Source organism: Cervus canadensis, chromosome 29, assembly GCF_019320065.1.
Source record: "Cervus canadensis isolate Bull #8, Minnesota chromosome 29, ASM1932006v1, whole genome shotgun sequence".
Taxonomy (NCBI): Eukaryota; Metazoa; Chordata; class Mammalia; order Artiodactyla; family Cervidae; genus Cervus; species Cervus canadensis.
In genome coordinates this window covers 47,468,867-47,479,632 of record NC_057414.1, presented here as the reverse complement: position 1 = coordinate 47,479,632, position 10,766 = coordinate 47,468,867, and positions in this window count along the sequence as shown.

The window sequence follows — 10,766 nt, the reverse complement described above, 5'->3', positions numbered from 1 at the left end:
GCTGACCGCTCGTCCACCGCTTTCCTCTGGGGAGTGTGGTCTCTGCGTCTGCTCAGCAAGCCCCCAGGCCCCCGAGGGCTCCCTTTGACTCGCCCATAGCAGGGTCTGAAGGTCCCAGGCTGGGCCTCCAGGGCGTCCGGCCTCCTGTCTCTGCACCCCTGGCCCCATGGCCTTCAGCGCCATCCCCAAGCACCCCCCACCCTTGCCCGGAAGCTCAGGAGACCAGATGTCCGTCGTTGACTTCAGACCCCTTCCCCTGAGCCGGCCCCTCGTCCTCCCTGCTGTGGACTCGCTCATGTCTCCTGCGGGGAGGGGCGGATTCCGGAGAACCACGGCGGGACTGCCCTCCTCGTCTTACACCGCAGACAAGCCGGCCGAGCACAGAGAGGCAGAGGCATCTACCCACGGTCACACAGCAAGTGAGGAAGCCAGGATCCGGATCCAGACCTCCGTGCCGTGCTCTGGCCCAGAGACACGGCGCCTCACAGAGCCTGAGGCTTGGGCTGACTGTTGCCACTTGGCACCATCGCGTGGGCTGGAGTGTCACGGGCTGACGGCCGATCTCAAGGGGACCGTGGAAGCCGTCTTGTCCCGGTCTGTGCACCCATTCCGGGCTCCCTGGCTGTCATCTCGGGTCTGGGCTCAGCCTGGGGCCTGTGCTCTGGGCTCCGTGCGCCTGAGCAGAGACAGGCCAAGGGCCGGGGCACTGGGGGGTCTGAAGGCCAGGTGCTTCCAGACCTCCGTGTGGCCGCCAGGGTCCTTTTATTTGCCCAGCAGGCGTCCTCAGGGCCCCGCGCGCTGGCCCTGCCCGCAAGCCTGCCCTTGTCTTCTCCACTTCCCGCCCCAGGCAGGCTTAGCTCAGCCCTGAATCCAGAGAAGTCAGCCCCCAGCTCAGCCTGGCTGGCCGCACCGCAGCGGTGAGGTTTGCTGGTCTGGTTGGGTTTGTTTTCTTGTTTTTATTAGGGGTCCTCATCCTTGTTCTCATGAGATACCACAGCCTGTCATCTCCAGGCAGGTTGCTGCTTGGCCAGTGGGCGGGAGCCCGAGGCTCCGTTCCCACGCCCCCCTGAGCCCCGGGGCACAGCTGTGGGGTGGGGGGAAGCCTGCAGGCGTGGGGAGGGGCGGGGCCTGCTCCTCCCAGCAGCCTGGCTCGGGGGTCCCCTCACTGTCCCGAGGTGGGCAGGAGAGGGGGCCAGAGAAGGGGTGGGAGGGAGGAACCCGCTTCTCCGGGAATTCTGGCAAAGCTGAGCCTGCCCCCCCCGTTTCTTTGAGAAAAAGGGGTGAAGTGTTTGTAGACACCCGCCTTCGTGAAGGCTCTGCTCCCAGGCTTTGCTCTGCTGCTCCCTCTGCCTGGACCTTCCTCCCCGACTCTCCACAAATGACTAACTCTTACTCATCCTTTCTGTCCCACCTTCCATGCTGCTTCTTCCAGGAAGACCGCCTTGCTTTTCCCGGGCCAAGGGTGGTGCTTCCCCCCCAGGCTCCCTTCCTCTGCACTCCTTCTGCTCCCACAGAAATAAGTTTCCTTGAGGTCTGAGGCCGCGTCCTCTCCCCCGCTGTGTCCTCGACACCTGGCCCCACAGAACGTCATGGGCTTGCAGTGGTTGAGGCAGGAGGTGGCCCAGTGACCTCACCCCTCCCTCCTCGCTCAGCACCAGGTTCATGGCCCCACTGCCTGAGGCTCTGGCCTCCCCCTCCCCACTGGGACCACGGCCAGGAGCTGCCCCGAGACCTCGAGAGGCGAGAGGGGCTACTTGGCAGGGTGACCTCCTGGAAGAGGTGACTCCTCGGCGTGAGAACTCAGTGACGGGGAGACATCAGCCATGAGAGAGGCGAAGCCAGGGTGTTCTGGGAAGAGAGAAACAGCCAGTGCAAAGGCCCAGAGGTGGGAACCAGCCTGGCAGGTTCGAGGACCACAGGGGTGGCCAGCTGCTGGGCGAGCTGTGGATTCCAGCCCAAGTGTGTCAGAAGACGGGGAGGAACCAGCCCTGACTCAGCCTGTGTCACGGTGGGCGGGCTTTCTGGAGCCAGGGTGCCTGTGGAGCTGGGGGACAGGGCTCGAGGCGGATTCACGGTGGTCTCCACCCCGTCAGCCGTCCCTGTCCTGCAGACACTGGCCATCGCTGGAAGATACTCCCAGGAGGCACAGCAAGGAGGAAAGCATCCGTGTGTGTGTGTGTGTGTGTGTGTGTGTGTGTGTGTGTGTGTGTGTGTGTGTGGTGGGGATGGGGGTAGGCAGGATCACAGCTTCTGGCCCCCAGAGGCAATATCAGTATTGCGTGGTGAGAAATCGGTCAGGGGCGAGAGAAAACCAGTTTTTCTGCCACCCACAGGGATAGATCCCCGGGTGCAAAGAGCTTCCAGCCTTCGGGCAAAGGTGGAGTGTCTTCTATCTTAAGATATTTACATAGAGGTCAAAGTTACATTGTCAACAGGTGTTAAATTGTTTGATGGAAAGGACCCCTCTTCTCCTCTCTTGTTGGCAGTGACTGTCTCGGGACTGGCCATGTGACTGGTGCTGACATCCCACTCCGGTCCCTGGGGGTCTGATGAGGCGTGCCCACCTGGACCAGGCGCTTGACATTCCCCAGCATCACTTATCCCTGTGTGATCAGCCTGAACCTCAGGCAGGAATGTACAGAAAACAAGCTCGACACCGGACTCCACATCCTGGGCCCTCTGCAAAAGCTGTCCATCCGAAATAGCTCAGTGATATAAGAGAACAGAGAGGAAAGTCTTAATACACTCACGCGGACACCCAGGTCCCGCCGCCCACTGGAGGACTAAAACGCGCCAGGACCGATCACACCTCCCAGCACTCCCTGCTCCCAGCTTCCCACCACGCCGCCCACCGGGAACCAGGGCTTCACCTTTCTCTCCATCTTCCTGTGCTTCTCCTGCCTTGTCCCTGCTGCTCCGTGGTCTTACCCCCACAGGGGATGGTAAGAGGGAGTGTTCATTAAATTGATGCTAGTCTCCTGTAACAAACTGGACAGCTTCTTCCTTAAAATGGTTTTATTTTTATTTTTCACTGCGCTGGGTCTTCGTCGCTGCAAAGGCTTTCTCTAGTTGCGGCAAGTGGGAACTACTCTCTAGTTGAGGTGCGCGGGCTTATTTGCTCTGCAGGATCTGGGATCTTCCCGGACCAGGGCTGGAATTGTCCAGTCCCCTGCATTGGCAGGTGGATCCTTGACCACTGAGCCACCAAGGAACAGCCCCCCCCCCCCCCAACCACCACCACCTAACTGGACAGCTTGAGACAACAGAAATGTATTCTCTCCTATTCTGAGGGCCCTAGACTTTTTGACCAAGTGTTTCCATCACCAGAAATCCGAAATGAAGGTGTGAGCAGGGTTGGTTCCTTTGCGAGGCTCCGAGAAAGATTTCCTTCCGTGCTGCTCCCGCAGCTTCCTATGGTGGCCAAAACTCCTCGGCATTCCTGGGCCTGAGGGCTTCCTTGGCGGCTCAGATGGTAAAGAATCCGCCTGCCAATGCAGGAGTCACGAGAGATCCCTAGGTGGGGAAGATCCCCTGCAAGAGGAAATGGCAACCCATTCCAGCATTCTTGCCTGGAGAATCCCGCAGACAGAGGAGCCTGGTGGGCTACAGTCCATGGGGTTGTAAAAAGTTGGACACAGCTGAGTGATGCACGCATGCACATTTTTGGGCCACGGCCACATCCCTATGCCCTCTGCCTCCATCCTCACACACCTTCTCCCTGTGGGTCTGTGTCCTCTCCTCCTTTTATGAGGACACATTCACTCTATGTGGGGCCCACCCTAAATCCTGGACGGTCTCATCGTGACATCCATAACTGGATTACATCTGCCAGGTCAGAGTTTCACGGGGACCAGGGGTGGGACATGGATATTTCTACCCTCCGCCGCATAGAGGAAGGTACTCAAAGTGTACTTAGGGATGGAGGTGCTGATGCAAAAGTCTAGCGGCTGCTCCTGGCATGGCCTCTCCTTTGGGGTGAGACTACATCTTACTCCTCGGGGTCCCCCACTGCCCAGTGGGATGGAGGAGATGAGGTCTGGTCGGGGCTTCCGGCAGCTCACTCAGGTGCCTGAGCAGGTCTGTTCAGACAGGCCTAGTGTGGACTCGGGGGGCAGCCAGGTCTCACCACCTCCCCGTGGCTGCCACAGCACCGAGCTCTCGCCCACCATCCTCCCCCATCAGACCAGCTCTGGGCAGCGCTGCCACTGGTCTCAGCTCTCCCTGCTCCCCGTCCTTCCCCGTGGGGCATGTCTCACCATGTGATTGAAGAAATGACAGGTAATCCCTTCCTTAAGTCTTATCTCCTCCCCAGGATCCTGCCTGTCCTGTTCCTTCCTTCCTTGCTCGCAGGCCCTCGAGAGAGATCCGTGAGCGCTGAATGAAGGAGGTTGGGCGTGGGTGATCCGGGCCCTTCCAGCCCGGTCTGAGGAGCCTGCAGAGTGGGCTGGGTCACGGTGCAGCACTTGGCCGGTCCAGCGGGAAGGAACTGCTCCCCGCGGGCTCCCAGGGGCCTTTCCACGGGCTGTGGTCAGCCTGCAGGTGGGACTGCTCACCCGCTTCATGCTGGGGCTCGAGGCAGAGCGACAGGCAGGCGGACAGAGTTCCGCCAGGCCCTGCCTGCTGGCTCAGCGCACCCCAGCCTCCCCCACGCCTCCCCCTCCGTCCTCCCCACGCACAGGACCTGCTGCAACTTCCATGCTATGAAGCCGGATAAAGAGAAACCGCACGTCCCCATCCTGCCCGGGTGGAAGCCCAGACCAGCTGGTGCTGTGACTTATGAGGCCAGGTCCAGGGCTGGGCGGTTCCCAAAAGCCTGGCTCTGGGAGTCAGCTCTCGGAAATCCCTTGGGGCAGCACCTCAGGGCGCAGCGTGGGCGGTTCTGTGCTCCAGGCGCCCTGCTCCTCCCTGCTACCTGGAACCTTCCTGCATTCACAGGCTTTGCTGTGGCCTTGGGGCAGGGGAGATGTTACTTGGGGCTAAATATTTTGATCCAGATTAAAAAAAAAAAATCCCCACCCCCAGTGCTCAAGAAATGGGCCTCATTTCTCTTTCTTTGTCCCGAACCATAGCCAGCGGGCTCCGAGAACTCTGGGCAGCAGGGGACAGCGGTGGTGTCCCCTGTCAGCCCCTGCCAAGTTGCGGGCCACCCCTGCCATCACCATCTCATCATCCCGGCCAGGGACAGGCGCGGTCAGAGGGGCCGGCTGGGCAGCGGGCAGCGGTGGAGTCAGGCAGGGCCGGGTGAGGAGGGCAGGAGGGGGCCAGGGCCCCGTGGGTGTCGAGCAGGCGGTCCAGGCTCCGTTCACGGGAAGCGAGTCTGCCTCGTACGTCGGACTCAACCTACTACTGTGAGCTACACTTGCATGTCCTCCAGAGAAGTGGCCTGCAATAAGCATCGGATGTGAAGATCAGTGCGGCACAAGAAAATCACAGGTGCCTCGTCCAATCTTGTCCAGTCCTTTGAGACCCCATGGACTGTAACCCACCAGGCTCCTCTGTCCACGGAATTCTCCAGGCAAGAATACTGGAGTGGGTCACCATTCCCTTCTCCAGGGGATCTTCCCTACCCAGGGAATGAACCCATGTCCCCCAAATTGCAGGCAGACTCTTTACCATCTGAGCCACCAGGGAAGCCCTAAACACGGTATAAACACACACAATTAGACAAAACTAAAAGCCAGGATAAACATATCTGCCTCCAGCCACAAAGAAAGGCAAATGGTCATTAACACCTTATAGCTCCACCAATAAGGTAGAAAGAAATGACTCCAGATATTCTTCAGGTGTGGTAGTAAGGATATAATTAAAAGTGGGGACGTAACTTAAAAATGAGAATCTCGGGTATTTCCGGATTCTGGGCTTTTTTTCTTCTTTTTGTGGCTGCGTGGCTCGGGGGATTTTATTTCCTTGACCAGAAACCAAACTAGGGCCCTCAGCAGTGAAAGTACAGAGTCCTAACCACAGGACCGCCAGGGAAATTCCTCCAGATACATTTTAAAAAAATTTTATTGTCTTTATTTGGGGAGGGAGGGGAGAGAATAACATTACATATTTATTGTCGTTCGTCATTCAGTCGCTCAGTCGTGTCCGACTCTTTGCGACCCTATGGACTACAGCAATCCAGGCTTCCCTGTCCTTCACGATCTCCCAGAGTTTGCTCAAACTCATGTCCATTGAGTTGGTGATGCCATCCAACCGTCTCATCATCTGTCGCCCCCTTCTCCTCCTGCCTTCAATCTTTCCCAGCATCAGCGTCTTTTCCAATGAGTCGGCTCTTTGCATCAGGTGGCCGAATTATTAGAGATTCAGCTTCAGTATCAGTCTTCCCGATGAATATTCAATACTGATCTCCTTTAGGATGGACTAGTTGGATCTCCTTGCAGTCCGAGGGACTCTCAAGAGTCTTCTTCAATACCACAGTTGGAAAGCATCAACTCTTTGGCACTCAGCTTTCTTTATAGTCCGACTCTCACATCCATACATGACTACTGGGGAAACCATAGCTTTGACTATATGGGCCTTTCTCAGCAAAGTAATGTCTCTCTCTCTCTCTCTCTTTTTTTTTTTTTTATAATATTCTGTCTATGTTTGTCATAACTTTTCTTCCAAAGAGTAAGCATCTTTTAATTTCATGGTTGCATTCACCATCTGCAGTGATTTTGGAGTTCAAGAAAAAGTCTGTTGCTGTTTCCATTGTTTCCCCATCTATTTGCCATGAAGTGATGGGACCGGATACCATGATCTTAGTTTTCTGAATGTTGAGTTTTAAGCCAACTTTTTCACTCTCCTCTTTCACTTTCATCAAGAGGCTTTCATTCCTCTTTACTTTCTGCCATAAAGGTGGTGTCATCTCCATATCTGAGGTTATTGATATTTCCCCCAGCAATCTTGATTCCAGCTTGTGCTTCCTCCAGCCCAGCGTTTCTCATGATGTACTCTGCATATAAGTTAAATAAGCAGGGTGACAATATATAGCCTTGATCTACTCCTTTCCCAATTTGGAACCAGTCTGTTGTTTCATGTCCGGTTCTGACTCTTGCTTCTTGAACTGCATACAGGTGTCTCAGGAGGCAGGTAAGGTGGTCTGGTATTCCCATCTTTCGAAAAAATTTCCACAGTTTGTTGTGATCCACACAACATAGCATAGCATAGCATAGCTTTAGCATAGTCAGTGAAGCAGAAGTAGATGCTTTTTCTGGAATTCACTTGCTTTTTCGATGATCCAACGGATGTTGGCAATTTGATCTCTGGTTCTTCTGCCTTTTCTAAATCCAGCTTGAACATCTGGAAGTTCTCTGTTCACGTACTGTTGAAGCCTACCTTGAAGGATACATAACATTATTAGTTGCTAAAATCATTTTTAAAACAATGTTCTCAATGGGGTAAAAGGTATGTTGTGATCCTTGAGCTGGCCCTGGCCGTTCCAGCTTAGACTAGTCAATGTTCAGAGTTTGTAAATGGAAATGTGATAAGCAGGAAGTTAACCCTGCAGGTGGGGAGATGGCCGGTGGATCTACATCACAGATGGCCAAGGACGCCGCTGAGGCCCGTTGTCACGGGCAGAACTGTGTCCCTCCCCAAATCATGGGCCGGAGTCCTGACCCGCCGCACCCCAGATGTGACTGAATCTGGAGATGGGGACAGTCAAGAGTTGATTAAGGTAAAATGTGGTCACTGGGGTGGGTCCTAATCCCACAGGCCTAGTGTCCTTATAAGGAGAGAAGGTTAGGGCACGACATACACGCAGAGGGATGGCCCTGTGTGGACACAGGCAGAAGACAGCCGTCTACACACCAAAGAGAGAGGTCTCCAGAGGGACCAGTCCTGCTCACACCAGCTCAGACTGCAGCCTCCAGGACTGGAAACAGTGGATGTCTGCTGTGGAAGCCTCCTGAGGCCGTGAAATGTTGTTACAGCAGCCCTAGTGAACTAAAATACATGCCAATCTCAAGCAAAACGTTTTTCAGTCTTCCCCTCCCCCCTTTTTTTTGCATGAAATACCAAGCCCCTGATTCCTAATTAACCTGGTGAAGATGGACACCAGGCAGTCCAAGGCAAAGATCCAAAATGCACATAAGAGCTCTTAGCTTGATACATGGGCGCATCAGTTGGTCAATGCTGATTGCACGTCTGTCCACCTCTTTCTGGCTTCTCCCCCATGGAAGCTTATTGACCTCCCCATGTAACGGTAGGGGTCAGGGGAGCAGAAGGGCAGAGAGGAGCTCTGGGCCACGGGGCGACCTCAACGCTGCATCTCAGTGTGGAGGATCCAACCGATGTGAGCTCGTCTCAAGAGCCATTCCTGGCCACAGCACATGCGATTTTCAAACCAGATGCAGTTTTTCACTTACTCATCTGTTTCTCTGCCTGGACACTCAGCCTGCCGAGCTGATTTATTGATGTATTTCCAGCGCCTGGCCTGGTGCCTGGCGTAAAGTGGCTCAACGTGATCACGTCTATTGAATAAATGAACGGAATGGGTAAAAATGGCAATGTCTCACAGTTGTCAAAGTTAGAGTGATTTTAAGGAGGTGTCGGGGAGAAAGAAAAAGCTTTCCCAACTGCAATATCATTCACTCATTCAAGGAAGGAGCTCAGACAACACACCCGTTTCTTGCTCTGCCTCCCGGGGCCATGGGGGCGGGTGCTGGTTGGCACAGCCTCTCGTTGTTACCCTCATTCCTAAGTCAGCACTCACGGTGTCCAAATTCCCAACAGATACTCATCTTTGAGACTTGGGAACGAGGTATTAGAATTCCCCAAACCCTAATTACCCTGTATTTCTCCAAGCACTGTAGTTATATGATTTCAATAATGATGGACCCTAATAAGCAGGTTCAGAGGTTTTCTGTAAAAAAAAAAAAAATCATGTACTTGTGGCTTTTGATTATCATAAACTAATAGATTTTGATGATACTGCATATTTTAATAGTGTGTGGAAAGGATCTCTATCTGATGCAGACACTGGATAACAGAAAACATAAAAAGAAGGGACTATTAGCAAATGACAAATGCCAATTAAAAATCGTTTTAACGTGGATGAACCTAGAGATTGTCATGCTAAGTGAAGTTAAGTCAGGGCAAGACAAATACCATATGATATCACTTATATGTGGGATTTAAAAAACATGATACAAAGGAACTTATTTACAAGACAGGAAGAGACTCACAGACTAAGAAAATAAATTTATGGTTACCAAAGGGGAAAGATGAGATGGATAAATTAGGAGTTTGAGATTAACGTATACACACTACTATATGTAAAATAGATAAACAACAAGGACCTACGTGTATGCCACAGGGGACTGTACTCAATATCTTGTAATAACCTATAATGGAAAAGTTTATATATATATATCACTTGGTTGTATACCAGAAACTAACACTACTTTGTAAATCAACTATTCTTCTATTTAAAAAATAAATGATCAAAAATTTAAAGATAATTCCACAAATATATGATACTTAGAAGATCAGTTGCTCTGTCTGACAGTCTTGAGCCTTTGTTTCATAACAAATATTCCAGTTGTAAAACTTCTTTCACTTGATGATGTTAGTCAGATATTAAGGAGTCCAAAGCATTCTTCAGGTTGAGCAAAAGGAGAGTACCAGTTGCTTTTTTTTATTCTGATAAGATATATAGAACATAAAAGTTACCACCTTAACCCTTTCTATGTGTATAACTTAGTGGCATAAATTATATTCACATTGTTGTACAACCATCCCCACCACCCATCTTCAGAGCATTTTCATCTTCCTGGACTGGAAACCTCCCCATTAAACACTCGCTCCCCATTCCCAAAGCCCTGTTCTGGGTCCCCACCACCCTACTTTGTGTCTTTATGGATTTAGCTCATCTAAAAGACGCTTGCTCCTTGGAAGAAAAGCTATGACCAACCTAGACAGCATATTAAAAAGCAGAGACATCACTTTGCCAACAAAGGTCCGTCTAGTCAAAGCTATGGTTTTCCCAGTAGTCATGTATGGATGTGAGAGTTAGACCATAAAGGAGGCTGAATACTGAAGAATCGATGCTTTTGAACTGTGGTGTTGGAGAAGACTCTTGAGAGTCCCGTGGACTACAAGGAGATCAAACCAGTCCATCATAAAGAAAATCAACCCTGGATATTCTTTGGAAGGACTGATGCTGAAGCTGAAGCTCCAATACTTTGGCCACCTCATGCGAAGAACTGACTCCTTGGAAAAGCCCCTGATTCTGGGAAAGACTGAAGGCGGGAGAAGGGGACGACAGAGGATGAGATGGTTGGATGACATCACTGACTCATTGGCCATGAGTTTGAGCAAGCTCCGGGAGATGGTGATGGACAGGGAAGCCTGGCGTGCTGCAGTCCATGGGGTTGAAGGGAGTCAGACATAACTGAGCGACTGAACTGATTGACTGACCGAGGAACCTCCTGTGTGTGGAATTTTTCCTTTTGTACAGGCATAGTTCACTTAGCATCATGTCCTCAAAGTTCATTCACAAAGTCACTTTTTCCCAGCTTTTTCTCTCTTGTAGTTGATTTCTAATCTCATAGTGTTGTGGTCAGAAAAGATGCTTGATATGATTTCAGTTTTCTTAAATTTGCCAAGGCTTGCTTTGCGGCCTCCATTGTGATCTGTCCTGGAGCATATTCCATGCACACTTGAAAAGAATGTGCATTCTGCTGTTTGGAGGTAGAACACTATCGATATCACTCAAGTCCATCTGGCCTAATGTGTCATTTAAGTCATCTGGCCATATTGATTTTCTCTCTGGATGTTCA